Source organism: Ictidomys tridecemlineatus, chromosome 1 (genome assembly GCF_052094955.1).
Source record: "Ictidomys tridecemlineatus isolate mIctTri1 chromosome 1, mIctTri1.hap1, whole genome shotgun sequence".
Taxonomy (NCBI): domain Eukaryota; kingdom Metazoa; phylum Chordata; class Mammalia; order Rodentia; family Sciuridae; genus Ictidomys; species Ictidomys tridecemlineatus.
The window spans coordinates 54,045,891-54,068,041 of NC_135477.1; the positions used below are offsets into that span (position 1 = coordinate 54,045,891).

Here is a 22,151-nt window from a genome sequence, read left to right on the forward strand (position 1 = left end):
TATCTATCTATCTATCTATTTATCTATCTATCTCTTTTTCCCTTTCTATTTTCTCAAGCTTATTCATTTGTCCTGTAGCCCTCACTTTAGGTACAGTAAGTTTACTAAATTTAGCAACTAATTTTTCGACCTGTTCTAGAACTTTATTATAGGTATATACCTGAGTTTGAGGAACAATAGAGATCAACTACCACAAGTTTTTTGACCTTATGATATTGAATAAAATGAAGCCTAGCTCAGAAGTGACTAAATAGGGTTCATTGGAATCACTTAAATTGGGACTGATATTCAGATCAGCAGAGGTCTTACATTGAATTAAAATATCATTATTTGGATATTCACCCAATACAGGGCTCTTAAGAAAAAGATGCTCACAAAGTAATCCTTCACTTAATACAAAAGTTAGAACCATACTGATAGATGGGTAGATGTAGATACAATATGAAATAGCAAGGGAACAAGCTATCAAACATCCAAAATGCTTCAAAACAGACTTTATTGACACCACACTGGAGAAAATGTCAGAGAAGGAACTTAGAATGTTAAGATGTTCTATGAGCTAAAAGACAATGTAAGGAGTGAAATTAGAGAGAAAATACAGGCAGTGAAAGAGCAACAAAGAGAGAGAGATTCTGAAAAAGAATCAAACAAAAGTCTTTGAAATAAAGGAATCAGTAAACCAAATTAAAAATTCAATGAAATGCATCACCAATAGATTAGACCACTCTGAGGATAGATTTTCAGGCCTTGAAAACAAAGTATATAATCTTGAAAATAAAGTTGACTGTAGAGTAAAAAATGTTGATTATGATCATAATGTTTAAGAAATGTGGGATAACATTAAAAGGCCCAATTTAATATTCATGCACAATATTTTCAAAGAAATAATATCAGAAAATTTTCCAAACCTTAAGGATGAAATGGAAATTCAAATACATGAGGGATACAGGACTTCATATATAAAAAATCACAACAAATCCACTCTAAGACATATTATTGTGAAAATGCCTAACATACAGAATAAGGACAGAATTTTAAAAGCTGCAAGAGAAAATTACTGGTCACATTCAAAAGTAAACCAAACTGGGTCTCAGTAGAGTTCTGAGCCTGGACCCTAAAAGCTAGGAGGTCTTGGGAAAATATATACCAACTTCTGAAGATGGATGTCAGCCAAGAATATTATACCCAGCAAAGTTTAGCTTCAGAATTGAATATGAAATAGAACCTTCCATAATAAGCAAAAGCTAGAAGAATTCATAAGTAGAAAACCTGCATCACAAAACATAATAACATATTTCATGAAGAAGAAATAAAAAATAAAAATGAAAACAAGAAAAAGGGGGGAATTACACTAGAAGAATAGTCAAAGGAGAATTGAATTCAATTTAAATACTAAAAATGAATCAAAATTACAGGAAATAAAAATCATCTCTCAGTAATAAACACTGAGTATAAATGGTCTAAACTCATCAATCAAGAGACATAGGTTGGCAGATTGGAAGGTAAAAGGATGGGAAAAGCATACCATTCACGTGGGTCTCATAAGTAAGCAGTAGTTACTATTCTCCTATCAGATCAAGTAGAGCATCTACATACATCAAACACACCCTTCTGAATATAAAAAATCAAATAGATCACACAGTAGTACTGGGTGATTTAACATGCCTCTCTCATCACTGGATAGATCATCCAAACAGAAACTAAACAGAGATGCTACAGCCACAGAACTAAAAAAATAAAATTAATAATTTGGACTGAATAGACACAGAACATTTCATCCATCTTCTCAACAACAAATTGAACATTTTCTAAAATAGACCATATTTTAGGTCACAAAGAAAATGTTAGCAAATATAAAAAAGAGACAATAATTTACATTCTCTCAGATTATGATGGAATGAAATTAGAAATCAACAGTATGATAAAAAATAGAAACTACTCTAAAACTTGGAGACCAAATAATACACTTTTGAATTATAAATGGATAGCAGAAGAAAATCAGGATAAATTAAAAAATAGAGGTAAATGAAGATAGTGATAAAATATATCAAAATCTCTGGGATACTATGAAGGTGGTACTAAGAGCAAAGTTTATAGCATTGAGCTCATACATTAAAAGACTAGAAAGATACCAAATAAATAATTTAGCATTACATCTCAAAACCCTAGAAAAATAATAACAAACCAATACCCATGTCAGTAGAAGAAAAGAAATAATTAAAATCAGAGCTGAAATCAATAAAATTGAGATAAAAATTTCAAAAATATCAACAAAATGGAAAGTTGGTTTTTTGAAAGAATAAACAAAATTTATAAACCATTAGCTAAGTGAATTGAAAGAAAGAGAGGAAAAACTCAAATAATCAAAATTTGAGATGAAAAGAAAATATCACCACAGACACTACTGAAATTTACATTATAAGAAACTATTTTGAAAATTTATACTTCAACACGATAGAAAATCTTGAAGAAATGGACAAATTCCTAGAGACATTTGTCTTACCCACATTGAACCAGGAGGATACAGAAAACCTAACATATCAACTTTAAGTAATGAAATTGAAGCAGCCATCAAAAGCCTTCCAACAAAGGAAACCCCAGGACTGTAAGGATTCTCAGCCAAGTTCTCCTGGACATTTAAGGAAGAACTAATACTGATCATCCTCAAATTATTCCATGGAATAGAAAAGGAGGGAACCCTTTCAGACTCATTCCATAAAGCCAGTATGACTCTGATACTAAAACCAGGCAATGACACATCAAGGAAAGAAAATTCAGACCAATATTCTTGATGAACATAGATGCAAAGATTCTTAAAAATTATTGGCAAATTGCACACAAAAACATATTTAAAAGACAGTGCACCATGATCAAGTGAGATTCATCACAGGAATGCATGGTTGGTTCTACATATGAAAATAAGTAAATGTAATTCATCACATAAATAGATGTAAAGATAAGACTCACATGATTATCTCAGTAGATAAAGAAAAAGCATTTGACAAACTATAGAACCAGTTCATGTTTAAAACACTAGAGAAATAGGGATAGAAGGAACATCCCTCAACATTGTAAAGGCTGTAGATGACAAACCCAAGGCCAGCATTGTTCTGAATGGAGAAAAACTGAAAGCATTTCCTCTAAAAACAGGAACTATGCAGAGATGCCAACTTTTGCCACTCCTATTCAACGTAGTCCTTAAAACTTTAGCCATAGATATTAGGCAAGAGAAGATAATTAAAGTGATATGAATAGGAAATTAAGACTCAAATAATCTCTGTTTGCCAACAACACAATACTATATTTGGAAGACCCTAAAACCTCCATCAAAAAACTTCTAGAACTCATAAATGAATTCAGCAAAGTAGCAGGATACAAAATTAACACCCATAAATGAATCACATTTCTATATGCCAATGTTGAATCTGCTGAAAAAGAAATGAGGAAAAGTTATCTCATTCAGCCTCAAAAAAAAAAATCCCTGCAATCAATCTAACAAAAGAGGTGAAGGACCTTTACAGTAAAAACTACAGAAGACTAAAGAAAGAAATTGAGGAAGTCCTTAGAGGTTGGAAAGACCTCCCATGTCCTTGAATAGGCAGAATTAATACTATTAAAATGGCTATACTACCAAAAGTGCTATACAGATCCAGTGCAATTCCCATCAATTTCTAATGATGTTCTTCATAGAAATAGAAAAAGCAGTTATGAAATTCATTTGGAAAAATGAGAGAGACAGAATAGCCAAAGCAATCCTTACTGAGAAAAGTGAAGAAGGAGGCATCACAATACTGAAACTGAAATTATACCTCAGGGGTACAGTAACAAAAACAGCATGGTTAAAGGGAAGTGATGGGAGGGGAGGGTAAGGGATGTGGGAATAGGAGAGATAATGGAATGAAACAGACATTATTACTGTATGTATGTATGTGACTACATGACCAATATGATTCTGCAACATGTACACTCAGATAAATAAGAAATTATATCCCATCTATGTATCTAGGTTTGATATATCAAAGTGCATAAATGCATTCTACTGTCATGTATAACTAATTAAACAAATCAAAAAATTAAAGAAAACCTTAATTCATAGAATAAACCTTTGTCTTTATGAATAAATCTCTGTTCTTTAAAATATACAAAAAAGAAAAAAAAACAGGAGAAGACCAATGGAATAGAATAGAAGACACAGAGACAAACCTACATATATACCGTTATCTCATACTTGACAAAAGTGCTAAAAAATACATTGGAAGAAAGTTTTCTTAAGAGTTTTCAGAGTATGCTGGGAAAACTGGAAATCCATATGTAGAAGAATGAAATTTAACCTCTATCTCTCACCTTGCACAAAACTCAAAGTGGATCAAGCAGTGAGAATGTGGGGAGAAGAGTATACTCATACATTGTTGGTGGGACTGCAAAGTGATATAACCACTATGGAAAGCAGTATGGAAATTCCTCAAAAATTAGGAAGGGAACCACCCTTTGGCCTAGTTATTCCACTCCTTAATATATATCCAGAGGACTTAAAATCAGTATACTGTGGTGATGTAGGTACATCAATAGCAAAATCAATTCACAGTGGCTAAGCTATTGAACCAAACTAGGTGTCCTTCAACAGATGAATGGATAAAGAAAATGTGGTATATATACATAATGGGGTATTACTCAGCCATAAAGAAGAATGACTTTATGACATTTGCTGGTAAATGGATGGATCTGGAGACTATCAGGCTAAGTGGAATAAGCCAATCCTGAAAAGCCAAAGTTTGAATGTTTTCTCTGATGTGTGGAAGCCAATTCACAATAAGAGAGATGTATTAATCAAAAGGAGGTTATCCTGAATTCGGGTTCATCTGACACCAACCACTTCCACAATGCTGCCCAAATTTGACCCCAATTAAATCAAAATTTTGTACCTGAAAGTGCACCAGAAGCAAGGTTGGTGCCACATTTGCCCTGGCCACATCTGGCCAATATTGACTCCCAGAGTCTGTCTCCAAAAAAGGTTGGTAATGACATTGCCAAGCAATTGATTATTGGATGGGTCTGAGGATTATAGTGAAACTGACCATTCAGAACAGATAAGCCCAAATTGAAGTGGTACCTTCTGTCTCTGGCCTGATAATAAAATCCCTCAAGGAGCCACCAAGAGACAGAAAGAAAGAAAAAAACATTGAACACAGTGGAAATATCAGCTTCAATGAAATTGTCAACATTGTCCGACAGATGTGTCATCATCCTTAGCTAGAGAACTTTCTGGAACCATTATAGAGATTCTGGGGACTGACCAGTCTGTGGGTTGTAATGTTGATGGCCACCACCCTTATGAAATCATATATGACATCAGTAGTGGTACAGTGGAGTGCCCAGCTAGTTAAGAATGGGAAAATATTTTAATAAAGGATCATCTGACAACCAGTCGGCTAAAAAAAGAATAGAAGTTTAGTGGAGTAGACAAAAGGGAATGAAAGGAGGAGTATAGGATAAGGAAAGAGTGTAATGAATCTGACATAACATTCCTATGTACATATATGAGTATACCACAGTGAATCTCACCATCACGTACACCCACAAGAAATTGATTAAAAATATAACTATGGGTAGCCTGTTGTGGTGACACATGCCTGTAATCTTAATGGCTTGGGAAGATGAGGCTGGAGGATCACAGGTTCAAACCCAGCCTCAGCAACTTAATGAGGCCCTTAGCAACTTAGTGAGGCACTGTCTCTAAGTAAAATATAAAAAAGGATGGGGATGTGGCTCAGTGGTTAAGCAAACCCTGGGTTCAATCCTCAGTACCAAACCCAAAACAAAACAAAAACCTATGTATAAATGGCAGAAAGATCAGTAGAGTAGAGGGAAGGGAGCAGGGGCTGGGATGAGGGGAGATACTTGGGACTGAAGTAGAATAAGACATATTCCACGCTTTTATAATTATGTCAAAATGTATTCTACAGTAATGTATAACTAAAAAGAACCAATAAAAAGTCTGCCATAGCTGGGCTCAGTGGCACACACCTGTAATATCAATGACTAGGGAGACTAAGGCAGGAGGATCATGAGTTCAAAGCCAGCCTCAGCAAAAGCAAGGTGCTAAGCAACTTAGTAGGACCCTGTCTCTAAATAAGATACAAAATAGGGCTGGGAATGTGGCTAAGTGGCCAAGTGCCACTGAGTTCAATCCCTAGTAACCCCCACAAAAAAAAAATCATCATAAAGAAGAATGAAATTATAGCATTTGCCAGTAAATGGATGGAGCTGGATACTATCATGCTAAGGGAAATAAGCTAATCCCAGAAAACCAAAGGCTGAATGTTTTTTCTGATATATGGATGCTAATACACGATAAGGTGGGAAAGGGAGAATAGAAGTTCATTGGATTAAACAAAGGGGAATGAAGGGAAGGGAGGGGAGATCGGAATAGGAAAGAGTAGAATGAATTGGACATAACTTTCCTATGTTCATATATAAATATTCTACCAGTGAAACTTTACATCATGTACAAACACAAGATTAGTATTCTAATTAGGATAAATTGTACTCTGTATATATGATATGTCAAAATACACTCTGGTGTCATATATATCTAAAAAGAACAAATAAAAATTTAAAAAATTTAAAAATACAGTGAAAGCCAAAAATAAGAATTAGAAAAAGGTAAAAAAGCTACAAGCTACAACATATATGCACCTTGAAATGTTGTGCTAAAAGGAAAAAAACACAGTCACAAAAGACAAAGCATATGATTACATTTATATGAAAAATCCAGAATAGGCAAATCTATAGAAACAGAAAGTACATTAGTAATTGCCAAGGGCTGTGGGGAAGAGTGAATGGGGAATGATTGCTAATAAGCACAGGATTTCTTTATGGGTTGATGAAAGTTTTCAAAAATTGGTTATACAACTTTGTGAATATAATAAAATCCAGTGAATTTAAAAGATTGAATTTTGTGATAAATGAATTATATCTCAATAAATATGTAATTAAAATATAATTACCAGGGTGAGGGAGGAGTAAAGACAGGTGGCAGTGCTGGGGATTGAAATGAAGGAAACTGTGTTATATGTGTTTATGAATATGTCAAAATACTATTATGTATAACTATAATGCATTAAAAATAAAAAAGAAAATTACACATAGTTTTCTATTTATTTCTGTTTGTATGGTTAAATGAATCAGTAAGAACTCAGTAATATGTAATATTGATTCCTGGGAATTCTCAGAAACTTACATGTTGAAACATTTTCCATAGTATCACAATACACAAATTACACAGTACACATTACATTATACACTAAACATATATACACATACACACATATATATCTTAATATTCTTTTATTATCACCACCATACTAACTTTGCTCTTCTGTATTCTCAATCTTAGTTAAGAGTATCACTTGTTCTCCTAGACATCCAATCTAGAAATCTGAAATTCAACATGTCAATACCAAAAATTTGTTTCTCAACAATGTCTAAGTTCTATCCCTTTCTCCCATTCTCTGTCCTAGCATAGGACTTCCCCATTTTCTTATCTATATGTTGTTGTAACCTCTTTAATGAATTCACTGTCTTTGTATTTACTTAGTCCACCGTCTTCCATAAAATCAGTCATGTTATATCATCTTGTTGATAAAAAGCCTTTGGCTCCCTGTTACTTCAAAATGAAATCTCAACATTTAGGCCTAGCATTGAAGGCTACTCACAACTTCAGATTAGCTTTGCTCATGAGAATGTTCTCTCTCTCCTTTTCTTTCCTTATTCTTTCTTTAATTCTTCTGTTAATAAACATAAATGCAGACTCTGTAACATGTAGCAGGGAATAGAAAAATGAGTTTATTTATCCTCATCTCTTAATATTCCTAGAGCACATTTTGTGTTTAGGACTGTTTATTCTGATCATTTAGTTTACTTATGCAAGAACTTAATTCTCTCTGTTGGAGTGCCTCGCCTTCTCCTGTCTCTTCCCTTACCTTTTCTTTATTGGTGTATAATAATTATACAGAATAGTGGATTTCATCATGGAATATTTGTACATGAACATAACATATTTTGTTCAATTTAATATCTCCTTATTCTTTCTTAAAAAAAATTCCCCTCTTCTTCTCTTTCTTCTGTTCTTCGTCCTCCTTAGTCCTCAATCAAATGTTAGTTCTCTGAGAAACCTTTTGCTGCAAAGTACATCCCCTGCATCCTACCTGGATTTGTGTTCTCATGGAAAAATACCTCAGAAAACATTTATCATGACATTTTCTGTTTGGTTAATGTATTTGACTCTCTTTCCACAATTAGGCTTTGATTTCCTTGAACATAAGGAACACTTTTGTATGGCCAAGAGTGGCAATATCTGAAATACAGTAGAGATTCAGTATACAGCTTTAAAATTTTGGATTAAAATAACTTTTGGACCAAGATGCTTAATGATTAGAATAGAATTATTTCTAATGGAAAGTATGAGCTAAAAATAATATTTACTATGACAGTCTTATTTCCGTTTTAATTTCCTTAAGATAATAATTATATAAAATTTTATTTATAAAGTCATTAAAATAATACTTACCATTCTTCTATCGGCCACAATGAGGCAACTCTGCACTGTCATGAAGGCCTAGCATAAGGTAATGTATGTATTAAGTAGTCAATGTTTCCTTGATGGATCAATGAATAAATGGATCGCATAACATGAAAGCATCACCCAAAGACCTTTCCTCAGGACCAGGAAATCATTATTCTTCTTATTTTATTGAAAGTATCCTTTAAAAAATAGAATAGATTAAATTTGGCTCATTTGGCTTGTGGGATATTTATATTCAAAACTAAAGTAAGTTGATTATGTATCAATTATTCATGATTAATCATTTAATAATAATAGTCCCATTAGGCATTTTGATGCTATATTATATAAATGACAGTAACAATCTATGAAATTGAAGTATATTGGAAAAGTAATTTTTATTCCGAATGAACTTCATTAATAAGGAGTCTCTACTGAACTATTTAAAGATTTCTGCAAATTATAAAGCATTGCACATATCAGGAAAAAATTAAGTTTGAGTGTAGAAGCCATGCTATACATTTTCTTCCTAAATTATTGGCCTCTTTTTAGACTTTGCAATCAAATAAATTTTTTAGTCACTCAGAAGTGTAAATAAAAAGCACTCAAGGTGCTTATATATTTTACATTTAGTGAGGGTGCTGCACAAGGAAAACAAAAGGACTTGCAACTGAATCAAGTGATTAAATGTAATGAACTACATAGATTAGATAATAAATAACCTACTGAGCGGGGAGCAAGCCTAAGTGAACATTTTTGTTAGGAAATAAATTTGAAAATGCAGAACAATTCTTCATTGCTTCTATTAGTCTTATTTATCTAGCTCAGCCTTACTATTTGGCTGAATCATTTTTGAGTGAAATTTGACTGGATTCCTATTTTTTCTGAAAGGATAAAAATGGTGAATTAAAATTAGTAATGGGAGAATGGTCAAAATGGAAATGATAATGGTGAAAATGTGTAAAATTGGTAGATTCCTACAATTACAAGACACATTATTTAATATATTTTATATAGTGATGTAATACATATGATTTTGATGATTTTTATGAATAAATGATAGATATTATCTATCATTTTCTATGAATGAAATTCTCCATTCAAGTTTTATGTCACTTTCTCTTTCTTTCCTTCTTCCATCTCTCCAAATATGCTTTATCATCTAGGAGTAGTTGAAAGTGCATTGAGTCAAAAACCTTGGTTTTATAATAGCTGTGACTAGAATTGGCTGTGTGACTTTTAGCAAATTATTTAATCATTTAGAGTTCTTACATATTTAATTAGGAACTTAGATTTGAGGATTATATGGCACTTTCCAAGTTTGAAAGATTGTCATTATGTATGTCCACTAAGACCAATCAGTCTTTGGAAGCCTTCTGTTTCTTCAACTTTATGGAGTCTGACTATTTCAATGTACTATGTGTGCAGTGTAGACTGCTACATGTCACTTATTTAGTATGTATCCCAAATGTCAACTTTTCTAATTGTTGCCCCTAAATTATACAACTCAGGGCTTAATACTTCTTTGCCTTCTCCAAAGTTTACTTATACTTAAACCATCACTAACCAATGTTGGTTTTGCTGAAAGCTATATTGAAGGAAAGCTTTTACCTTGCACATTTGTAAAAAACTACTTTATATTCGGGACTACTTTGGACTTGTTTCATTCTCTATAAGTCATGTCTTTCCTACCACACCGACAGGGAGATTCTTCCTTATTAGTTTAGAGAAGATGAATGCCTCTTTACTTTTACGGACTAAGAAGCATTCAGCTTCTCAGACTTCTCAGTACCCAACTGAGAAGGTTTCTTTTCCCCCCATTTTATTTGTCTTTGTCTTCATTAGAACTATATATAACCACTCAATAAAGGACCATTCTGGTGTACTGGGAACCAGTATTCTCAGAAGGCAGTGGGCATTGAGCAAATAACCACAGGGATTCTTAGAAAATCTGAGAAAGAGATTTTCATAGAAGTAGAAAGAGACATCTTATGGAGAATTATGAATTTAATAGATTAAGGTGATTCAACAAAATGAAGTCAAGATCAGCATTTTTTAATTATATGAATTTCCATTTGAAAGCTAATATTAAAAAATCAAACATTTTATTAGTAATTATTATTGTTAGTACTGGGGATTAAACCCAGGGGCTCTCTGTCACTGAGCTACATCCTCAGCTTTGCCCTTTTTATTTTTATTTTTTTTTTTAAAGACAGGGTCTTGCTGAGTTATTGAGGATGGCCTCAAATTTAGGATCCTCTTGCCTCAGACTCCTGAGCAGCTGGGATTATATGCAAATGCCCTTGTGCCTGGAAATAAGGCAAACATTTTAAAGTAGCATCCTGGAAGACCCAGAATACCTGTATACTTAGAAGTCTGATTAGAAGAGTGTTAATAAGAAAGGGCCAACCTTCCTATTTGGATGGTGTTTTATTCAAGATGAGTGTTGTGTCATATAATATTAAATAGTGATATTATAATATTTTATGTATGGTTGTAAACAGATTTGTAATTATAACTAAAGGGGCTTATCAATGTTTTTAAAAATGTTGTTATAGAACACTTCAAACATACACAAATAATAACATAATAAGCCTTTCTGTACCCATCACACAACTTCAATAATTATTAGTTTATGACTCATGTTGTTTTGTCAGTTATATGTAACTTATTCCCTCCTCCACATATTATTTTGAAGCAATTCTCAGAAATAACATTTCATCAGCAAATATTTCAATGTTATATAATTTTATAGTTTGCTTTTTATTTTATATCAAACATTTCCCCATGGAATTAATTTTTTAATACACAAATACAATGGAAATATAATATTACATTATATGGGTATAGTTAATTTAACAATAACTATTGTTATATATTTGTTTCTAGCTTTTGATATTAAAAAGAATACTGAACTGAGAATCTCTGTCCATTAGCATTTATTTCAATATCTGAATGTTTCTTTTGCATAGGTTTCCTAGAAATGAAGCTATATTAAACATATTTAAATCCTACTGCAATTCCTTCTGACTGGTGACGATTTTTGCTATCGGTTTGTAAAGCAAATAGAGAAATTAGATAAGGTAATCTTTTACTTTACAACCTGTTAAAAAGGTTGTTTCATGATTTTCTTATAATAATTAGACTTTCCTAAATTGTTCTATAATCCATTAAAATCACTTGTACAATATTGAAGATGATGTGTGCAGATTTAATTTACAACTATGATAATGAAAACCCAGTCTTGAGAAGTCTTTATTTTGGTAATATTCTTCTGAAGCCCCACTGGTATTATATGCACAATTTTAAAGTTTCTGAATTATACTGCAGTTCATTTTTTAACACATTTTTGAAAAAAAACCTCTATTTATTTATTTATTTATTTTTATGTGGTGCTGAGGGTTGAACCCAGGGCTTTTTACATGCCAGGTAAGTGCTCTACCACTGAGCCAACCCCAGCCCTGAAGTTCATTTTAAATAATAATTCTAAATATTTATAATGTAAGACCCACAAATAGTTTTCCAGCTATACACAGGGTCATTCAGATCCCTATTAAAGTTCTGTGTTAGTTCTAGGATCCATACATTCAGAATAATTTAAAAAAATGGAAAAAGTTCAGAAAGTTATAGGAATTAATGAAAGTCTAGAAAGTGGAATTAGTAAAGATGGATAAGGAAATTTATTGATTTGACATGAAATGGAGAAAGTTCAGGAACATATATGAATCGCAGAAGACATTAGGATCATTTTTAATGTGATGCATGCCTCCTAAACTTTGTAAGCACCAATGGGAAGAATCTAGTTTGGTTCTACTTTTCTGAACTTAGAGGTAGTCATCTGACTTTATTAACCTTGATTCTTCATTTCGATAATTCTGATTTTATCTGTATCATTTTCTTCTCTCTATTCTCTTAGGCTTTAAAATTACTCTTCCTTGCCACCTGCCCCACCTTCCACCCCACAACCAGTTTCTTGATTTGGTTACTCATATTCACTTGTTTTTTAAAAATAATTTCTAACATAACTATTTAAAGCTTTATATTTCCCTTCAAGCAATATTTAGCTGTTGTATTTTCATCATAGTTTCTCATCTATTATCTAATTTACATGAAGAAGATTTCTTTGATTCTAATGTTACTTGGGATAAGAGATCCTTCTCCAGAGCAAGGTTGCCAGGGACCACAACTGAGCCTCATCACTTACATGTGTGTACCAGTGTGTATGTGGTTAATTAGAAATTTATTCTCTTTTTGCCTTAGTTTGCTCATCTCTAAAATAGCAATAATAACATTACCTGCTTCATAGAGTTTTTATGAGGATTGAAAGTGCTAGTATATTCAAATACTTAGAAGAATGTCCAATATTTAATAGAAACCATACATTTAGCAATTATTGTTTGGAATATTTTTACTTATTTCTAATTTAATATGAGATCAGTAGGAAAATATGGCTGATTAGTGTTGATTCTTCATGTTTACTGAGATTTGCTTTGCTTTGTGACTCAATGTGTGGTCAACTGTGTAAATGTTCTATGAATGCTTTAATCAGAGTATATATTTTCTAATTTAATGTGGAATTCTGTATTTATTCATTAGATTAAACTTAATAATAATGTTATTCAAGTTTTACATATCCTTAGTAACTTTCTGTTTCCTTAATTTTTAATTACCAAAAGAGATGTGTTATGATCTGTCATGGTGAATGTAAATTTGCAAGACCTTTTCATAATTCAGTCAATTATTATTTCAAATATTCATGTTTATACTTTTGGGGCCATGCAAGTTGAAAATTATAATTACTTATTGGTAAACATTCCTTTTGTCATTATTTGATGGACCTTTTGAGTCTTACCCTTCACATCTTTTTTTGGTCTGATACAAAAATAGTATTTCTTTTGTTCTTAATTTCATCCAAATTTTAAAATTTAGAGTTTGCTTTATATCTTCTTTCATGGAAAGAAATTAGGCCATTGGGGATGTGACCTTGAAAGGGATATTTCTCCCTCTCTTTAATTTTGCTTCTTGGCTGCCATGATGCAAGCAGCTTCTCCCATGCACTCCCACCATGATGTTCTGACTTATCACTGGTCCAAAAGCAACAAGGCCAACCAACCATGGGGTGAAATTTTGAAACCATCAGCCAAAATAAACTTTTCCTACTTCTAAGTTTATTTTCTCAGGTATTTTTTTCCACAGTGACTAACACATATACCATACTTTGTACATTTTTTAAAATTTATTGATATCTGAGTTGTTTTCAGGTTTTGATTATTATAAATACAGGGGCTATTTATATTCACATGCATGTCTTTCTATGGAAGTTTATCATGCACATGTTTCAAGTCTTTCTTGATTTTTCTTGAGTAAATACATTGGAATGAAATTATGTGGTCATAGGATAGATTTATTTTTAATTTTAAGAGATAGACTTTTTAAATAAGTTGTACCACTTTACTTCCCAATGAACAAATGTGTGAGCATTCCAGTAGCCTTTGGTAGATGTGTTTTAGCATCTTGATGGTGGTTTGATTTGTATTTTTCTATTGACTATGCTTTTGAGTATATTTTCATGTGATTATTGGCTATATATATATATATATATATATATATATATATATTCCTTTGTAAGTATCCATTAAATTATTTTGTCCATTTTTAAATTGAGTGGTGGTTTTTTTATTATTGAGTTGCATTTTTAAAAATTTTATTTTTTATCTTTTCCTGTTTCTATTGAATCATAAATACTACCATATCTTATTTCTCATAAATATATTATAAAATAGATATTATCATTTCCCTTTTAGATATAAGAAATAAGCCATGTTAGTAAAGTGACTCACCTGTATTTTCATGAGTAATAAGTGGTAGAACCCTGACACAGTTGCCTAGCATTAACAGCCTGTGCTTTTAACTACTATATTATGCTACAAATAATAAATTATGTAGAACTTCATATGAGAGAGGGGCTCCTGTGTGCTGAAATGGTTAAAGATAATAAGTGAAAATGATGCTTTTGATGAATCACTAAGGGTTAGCCATTTATCAAGTAGTGGTGTTGTAGTTTGGCATATAATAGTAGGTATGGTAGTTTGGGTTTATTAAAATATCTTCATGAAAAAGATAAGCATATACTTATATTAATAGAGTGAGCAAAAATCTTAAAACTTCAATGTTATGATTATTTGAGGCCAGAAATTTTAACATAGTGAAGATACTTTAGTGCATTACAAACTATGAGAAACAAAATTCTCTTCTCTATTCTTTAAGTTTTCTCTGTTGTTATAATGATTTAGCTTCCACAAGTGTGAATTAATAAAGTATTGATTTTGTTTAAGACTTCTGTTTAATGGACATTTGAAAAAATTGGGACTGTTTCTAGAATAAACTTGGTAGAGTTTGGAACCACAAGATATTTTAACATGAGAGATAAGGTCAACTTCAGGGTTATAGCACAGGTAAGTATGGTAGGGCATTTAAAGTTACCTCCATTTAATGGACAAGAGGGATTATGGAAGAAATCCAAAGCCTTGACAGAGGTGTTGGGAAGAGAATTATATAAATGTATAAAGTGTGGTGGACTTAGTGGTCCATGAGCAATGTCACCTGTTTTTTGTTCCCCGACCCCCACCAGGTATATAATCTGTATATCCCCTGTATTTCTAGATTAGTGAAGTGCAAAGCTTTCTCCTTTGGCAGTTCTGCTGCCCAATTACCCATCTCGTTGGTGGTTCATGCTGTGAACTAGTAAGCAGTATAACTTACAAGAAGTCCTCTTGTTTATCTGAATGACACTTATTTCACATAAATTAGTGTGTCCTTTTCAAGCTTCTCAGCTCTTTGTGACATTTTAGGGCTTGGATTCTTTATCAATCTATGCCTACTTTCTAGTATTAGATGACTTTGAATCTTTCCCTGGCAGCCTGTTAAATGTTTTCACATGCAGTGAGGCTGTGGTTGTGTGCTGAGAAGAATTCAGCTTAAGGACAATTGACAGAAAGGTGTCTTTGTTTGGACTCCAAGCTATCTGATTTCAAGATGAAGTGATTAGAAGAGTACTGTACAGGGGGAAAAAAAAGATTGTCAGGCATCAATTAAGATTAACCTCACCCCTCTCTTTGGTTTCCAGCTGATGTGAAGTTGGCAGACAAATAAAGCTGCCTGTTCTCCTGTCACTCTGTGTGTAGTCCTAACTGAGCATTTATGTAATATTGAAAATAGAGTCCACTAGATTGCATGATTTGGAGAATAGAAAGCCAACTGGTTGAATATTTTAAATTATCATTGTTTGAGAGGAGCTTAGATTTTTGAACCTGAGAGAGGTCCATTTGAAAATAGGTTCAAATTTTTACATAAGGTCAAATTCTACCTAGAGGGCACTGTGGCTCCATGTGGGGTCTTTAGAGTTTGCCTTTGTTATTATCATCAAGGTAATATGGCTTATTTATGAACTATAGTCACATATGAAAACTCAACAGTAGATTTGAGAGCAAAATCAACCCTTAGGCATTTGGTTGTGTTGACTTTAATGGAAGTTACAAGAGAGTAATTTGGTTGCTTACACAAGAGCTAATATTCCTTTAGTGATTGCAGCTTTCTATTTACGAAATTCACTTATATGGAGCACATTTTTACTGCTGGTATTATTCTTTAGGAAGCTTAAGACAGCCTTTATATTAAACTTTAAATTTTCTCTCTCTCTCTCAAGTTTATCCAAGAACTAGAATGATGAACTTAATCTCTGAAACTTTACAATTAGTGTATTAACTTAAGTACTATTTTTGGTATCATTGTGCTCTGCAAGTCATCTGGTTAATGTGTTTCCTTTTGTAGGATTTTACCAGAGCATAGCAATTGGAACACAAAATAAACATTAGCAGACTTTTCTTTGTGCTTGCATTTGATTATAAGGAAAACTTTTTCATTTGCTGTTTTTATCCTTTTAAAAAGTGTTCCTCAAAGAAAGGGGAATTAAGGATTCTGTATTTCAAAGAAGCACATGTCAAGATGTTAATAGATGTGCTTAACCAAATAGATTCTAGAAGGATAATTTTTAATTTTTGTCCAAGTGTGTACTATGAAAAAAGGAGAAATCAGGTTCTGTATTTTCAGCTTTTTCTTGACAAATGCTGGTGGTGTAAATTATCCAGCTGTTCTTCCTCTTTATGGATTTGGTAGTACTCAGAGCGATTTATAGGTCTAGAGTGCAGCTGCTGAAAGTCATTTATTCTCAGTTCTGTATTAAATCTATCATATACAAATACATTAGCATTCACTACAGATCTCAAGGGTTTAAGACATTGTTTCCCCTTCTGAGTTGCTGTCCTGCAAATGTTTGTAAGATCTACCAAAACAACATCTAAAAATTTTTAGGTTCATATGTACTTTTGGGAGGACTGATTTTAGTTTTTCTGTGTAGAGAAACTAAAAACTAAAGTTTGAAATCCCTTCATTTATCAATACAAAAGGAATAGTCAAAATGAGCCTTTCTGTCAACATTAACAGATCAGTGATACTCATGTGCTTGTTTTTGACAAATTTAGGACTTCAAGTTGGTCTGCTCATTTGCTTCTATGGCCATATGTCTACTTATCGGATATGTTCACATTTTATAAAATTAGTTACTCATAATTTTATTTTGAGGAGTAAAGTAAGTAAGGGGAAAATAAGTAGGGGGGATTTTCACATCTCCAGTTTTTTCTTTTCTGCCTAAAGATATCTATTCCTCTTCTCGATGAACAGGAACTATTTTGATCAATAATACAAACATAAAGCTTACAGAGATGTGTACATTGCTTGTGTATGACTTCTCTAAAACATTTTCTATGGTTCATAAAACGTTAATGTGAATTTGAAATGCATACATTGTTTGACAATGATGATATTCCTCAAAATGTATGTCCAGATTTCTGTTCAAAGAATGTGAATTTTCCCCTATTACCTATTAATATTACATGAAGCATGACTCTCATCTCTTCCCCTTTAATTCTTCCCATATACATTTTCAGATTAATTTTCCTTAATAATAGAACTGAATAAGTTACTTGTTGACCACAACCTTTAATGATTTGACTTACAAAATGTTTCACTTCACTCTCAAGGAGTCCCATGTTCTACACCTACACTATTTTCTTCATTTGTTTTTTATTGCTACCCTTTATCCACCTTGTGATCCAGCCAAAATGAATGATGTTCTGCACTGACATATGCCACACTTTCCTTCTCTTGGGATTTGTATTATTATTAATTTACTCTCAGATAATTTTCTCTGTGTGTTGCTTCTTGTTTAAATCCTATTATTTCCAAAGACTATTTCCTCCATAGTCCTCTGAATTAAAAGTATTTTTCTCTTCACTTTACCTTTTATGTCCCTTTAAAATTTTCTAGTTTTAAACAATTATCACTGTACATCTTATGGTTCATTCAAGATTATAAACTCCTTAACAAATACAGATTAATATATTAACTTTTTATCTCCTACAAAGTCTAAGAAACACACATACGCACACACACACATGGTATTTAATATTTGTTATATTTAACTGGTTTTAGTTAATAAAGTAATTAAGTAATTAACTCAAGGTTAATTATATTATGTTGAACAATTCTGAGATGTACATTATGTATATTATGCAGTTTTAGTAGGTATAATACTGCATATTGATAGCAATTTACTCTTTGTAATAATTGAAGTCCTTAAAACACCCAATATAAACTTCTTAAAATTCTAATTGTGAGTTTAAAAAGTAAAAAACATAGGGGCACACAGTTTTAAATTATTGATTTTACCAGGACATAGCTAGTGTTGAGTTCTTTTCTTTACTCCTCATATGATTTTTTTTCTAAAGATTGGACTCACTATACGAAAAACAAATTCTACTTATTCTCAGGTTTCAGTTATTTCAGATTAAACAGTTTCTTTTTGAAAATTTCAATTTTTAAAGTTTTATCAGATTATCATGTGTAAAGTGAAAATCAAATAGTATTGAAAAGCTTCAAATGAAAAAGAGTAGTCTCTTGCTTAACCCCTTTCTACTTTCCAATTTTTTTAGACAATAATTTTAAAACTGTTTTAGCTATTTTTTTCTGATATTTAATACAGTGTTTGCAAATGAAAAAATAAATTTTTTTCACTTCATTTTTACTTTTATCCAGATAATATGTACAAAAGTTAAATAACTATAAAAACTTCAGTTCTATGTCTCAGCCTTCCTATTGTCCTGTTCTCATTGCTCAGAGGCAACTATTTTAAGTCTTTTAATTATTTCTTCTAGTATTTACACCCATATTTCTGAATATTATATTTACTGTTTTGAACTTTTCAATATTAAATCTTTTTTTTGAGAGAGAGAGAGAGAGAGAGAGAGAGAGAGAGAGAGAGAGAGAGAGGGGAGAGAGAGAGAATTTTTTTTTAATATTTATTTTTTAGTTTTCAGCGAACACAACATCTTTCTTTGTAAGTGGTGCTGAGGATCGAACCCAGGCCGCACGCATGCCAGGCAAGCACGCTACCGCTTGAGCCACATCCCCAGCCCTCAATATTAAATCTTTATTGACTTTGTTTAGAAAAAATTATGATTGATTTTTCTTACCAATTCTACATATATGTGCATGTGTGTACACATACAAACACTGATTCTCCTTTTATTAGTGTTACAATTACGCATGCTTAACAGTGGTGATGTGTACTGAGGAATGCATTGTTAGGTTATTTCATCCTTGTGTAAATATCATAGAGTGTTCTTACACATAGATGGAATAACCTACTATATATTTTATGTAATATATTCATATGTGTGTGTACATGTATATATACATATATGGTGTACTTACACAAATAGATGGAATAGCCTACTACACACTTAGGCTAATATATATATTTTATTTATAGTTATTTTGAAATTTATAATGTACATTTATATAAAAAGAAAGATACACACACAAAAGGCTAATAATAGGCTATGTATAGGTTTTTGCTTCTAGGGACATGATGCACCAAATAACATGAGATTAAATTAATCTGAAAGAAAACAATTTGATAAAGAAATACTATAAATACATGTTACATAAGTCTATTATGGGTAAATGTGGAGATGATTTTAGTAAAATTCTTTTTCATAAGTAGGAGTATGATTTAGAATAATGACTAAAGTATAGTATGGTAAATATGCAAACCAGCAAGTCATTATCAATATGAATTATTATGAATTGTGCATAATTATATGTGTATACTTTCATACAAATGACAGTGTAGACCTGATTACACCAGTATCACCATAAACATGTGAGTAATATGTTGTGCTATAATATTATCAGGGCTATTATATCCTTGGGTGATAGTAATTTTTCAGCTTCATTATAATATTATGAAATTACCACTATATATGTGGTCTGTTATTGACTAAAACATCATAGTGCAATGTGTGACTGTATTTTATTATTTTCAATTTCTTCAATATCAAGTGATTATATTATTATAACTATGTAACTATGTTCTGCTTTGAGTTATGAAATTGTTTGTTCTTCAGTAACTTTTTTTATGCTATTGTGAACTGAGCTGCTATAATCATTGATGTGGCTGTTTCACTGTAGTATGATGATTTTAAGCCCTTTGGTTTTATATTGAGGAATGGGATAACTGGGTCAAATTGTGGTTCCATTCCAAGTTTTCTGAGGAATCTTCATACTGCTTTCCATAGTGGTAGCACCAATTTGCAGTCCTACCAGCATATGTATGAGGGTACCTTTTCCCCCAAATCCTCACCAATACTTATATTTGCTTGTGTCTTGATAATTGCCATTCTGACTGAAGTGAGATGGAATCATTGTGTAGTTTTAATTTGCATTTCCCTAATTGCTAGAGATGATGAACATTTTTTTATATATATTTGTTGACCATCCATATTCCTTCTTCTGGGAAGTGACTGTTCAGTTCCTTTGCCCATTTATTAGTTTTTTTTTTGGTGCTTTTTCAGTTATTTGTATACCCTGGAGATTAATGCTCTATCTTAAGTACAGGTAGCAAAGATTTTCTCCCATTCTATAGGCTCTCTTTTCATATTCTTGATTGTTCCCTTTGCTGTGAGGAAGTTTTCTAGTTTGTGTAGTTTGATACCATCCCATTTATTGATTCTTGATTTTACTTCTTGTACTCTAAGAGTATTGTTAGAAAATTTTGTTCCTAGGCCAACATGATGGAGTGTTGGGCCTAACTTTTCTTCTAGTAGATATAGGGTCTCTGGTCTAATGCTTAGGTTTTTGATCTACTTTGAGTTGAGTTTTGTACAGGATGAGAGATAGGGGTCCAATTTCATTCTACTACATATGGATTTCCAGTTTTCCTAGCACCATTTCTTGAAGAGGCTATCTTTTCTCTAATATACGTTTTTGGTGCCTTTGTCTAGAATGAGATAATTATATATATACAGGTTTGACTCTGTCTTATATTCTGTTCCATTGGTCTTCATGGCTGTTTTGGTGCCAATTATATGCCATTTTTGTTACTATAGCTCTGTAGTATTATTTAAGGTTTGGTATTGTGATGCTTCCTATTTCACTTTTCTTGCTGAGGATTGCTTGACTATTACGGGTCTCTTATTTTTCCAAAGAATTTCATGACTGCTTTTTCTAATTCTATGGATAACATCATCGTAACCTTAATAGAAATTTCATTAAATCTGTAAAGCATTTTTGTAGTATGGCTATCTTAACAATATTAATTCTGCCTATCTAACAACATGGGAGATCTTTCCATCTTCCAAAGTCTTCTTCAATTTTTTTCTTTAGTGATTTGTAGTTTTCATTGTAGAGGTCTTTCACCTCTTTTATTAGATTGATTCAAAAGTATTTTATTTTTTTTTGAGGCTATTTTTCAATGGGATAGTTTTCCTAATTTCTCTTTCAGCAGATTCACCATTGGTATGTAAGAATGCAGTGGATTTATGGGTGTTAATTTTATATCCTACTACTTTGCTGAATTCATTTATGAGTTCTAAAAGTTTTCTGGTGGAGTTTTCTTCTAAATATAGAATTATGTCATCAGAACATAGTTTGAGCTCTTCTTTTCCTATTTGTCATAGTTTGAGCTCTTCTTTTCCTACTTGTACCCCTTTAATTTCTTTCTTTTGTCAAATTGCTTTGGTTATGGTTTAAAAGACTATGTTGAATAGAACTGGCTAAAGAGAGCATCCTTGTCTTGTTCTAGTTTTTAGAGGGAATGATTTCATTTTTTCTTCATTTAGAATTATGTTGGCTTTGGGTTTAGCATATATACCTTTTATAATGTTGAGATATGTTTCTACTATTCATAGTTTTTCTAGTGTTTTGAGCATGAATGGATGCTGAATTTTGTCAAGTGATTTTTCTGCATCTATTGAGATGATCATATGATTCTTGTATTTAAGCCTTTTCATGTAATGAATTACATTTATTTATTTCTCTATGATGAATCAATCTTGCATCCCTGGGATGAAACCCACTTGATTGCAGTACACTATCTTTTCAATATTGTTACTTAGAAAACTAAACTTGGATTTTCCATAGTTCCTTTTAGATTTCTTCACATATATTTATGTTGAAAATGCTAAACTAT

General features: G+C 32.0%; 1 protein-coding gene and 1 pseudogene across 1 annotated transcript in view; both read left to right on the forward strand.

The window, feature by feature from the left end:
• Ctnna3 (catenin alpha 3) overlaps nucleotides 1-22,151 on the forward strand; it is a 1,639,810-nt gene that overhangs the window by 343,478 nt on the left and 1,274,181 nt on the right. The window lies entirely within an intron of this gene.
• LOC101965341 (large ribosomal subunit protein uL11 pseudogene) lies at nucleotides 4,881-5,403 on the forward strand (annotated as a pseudogene).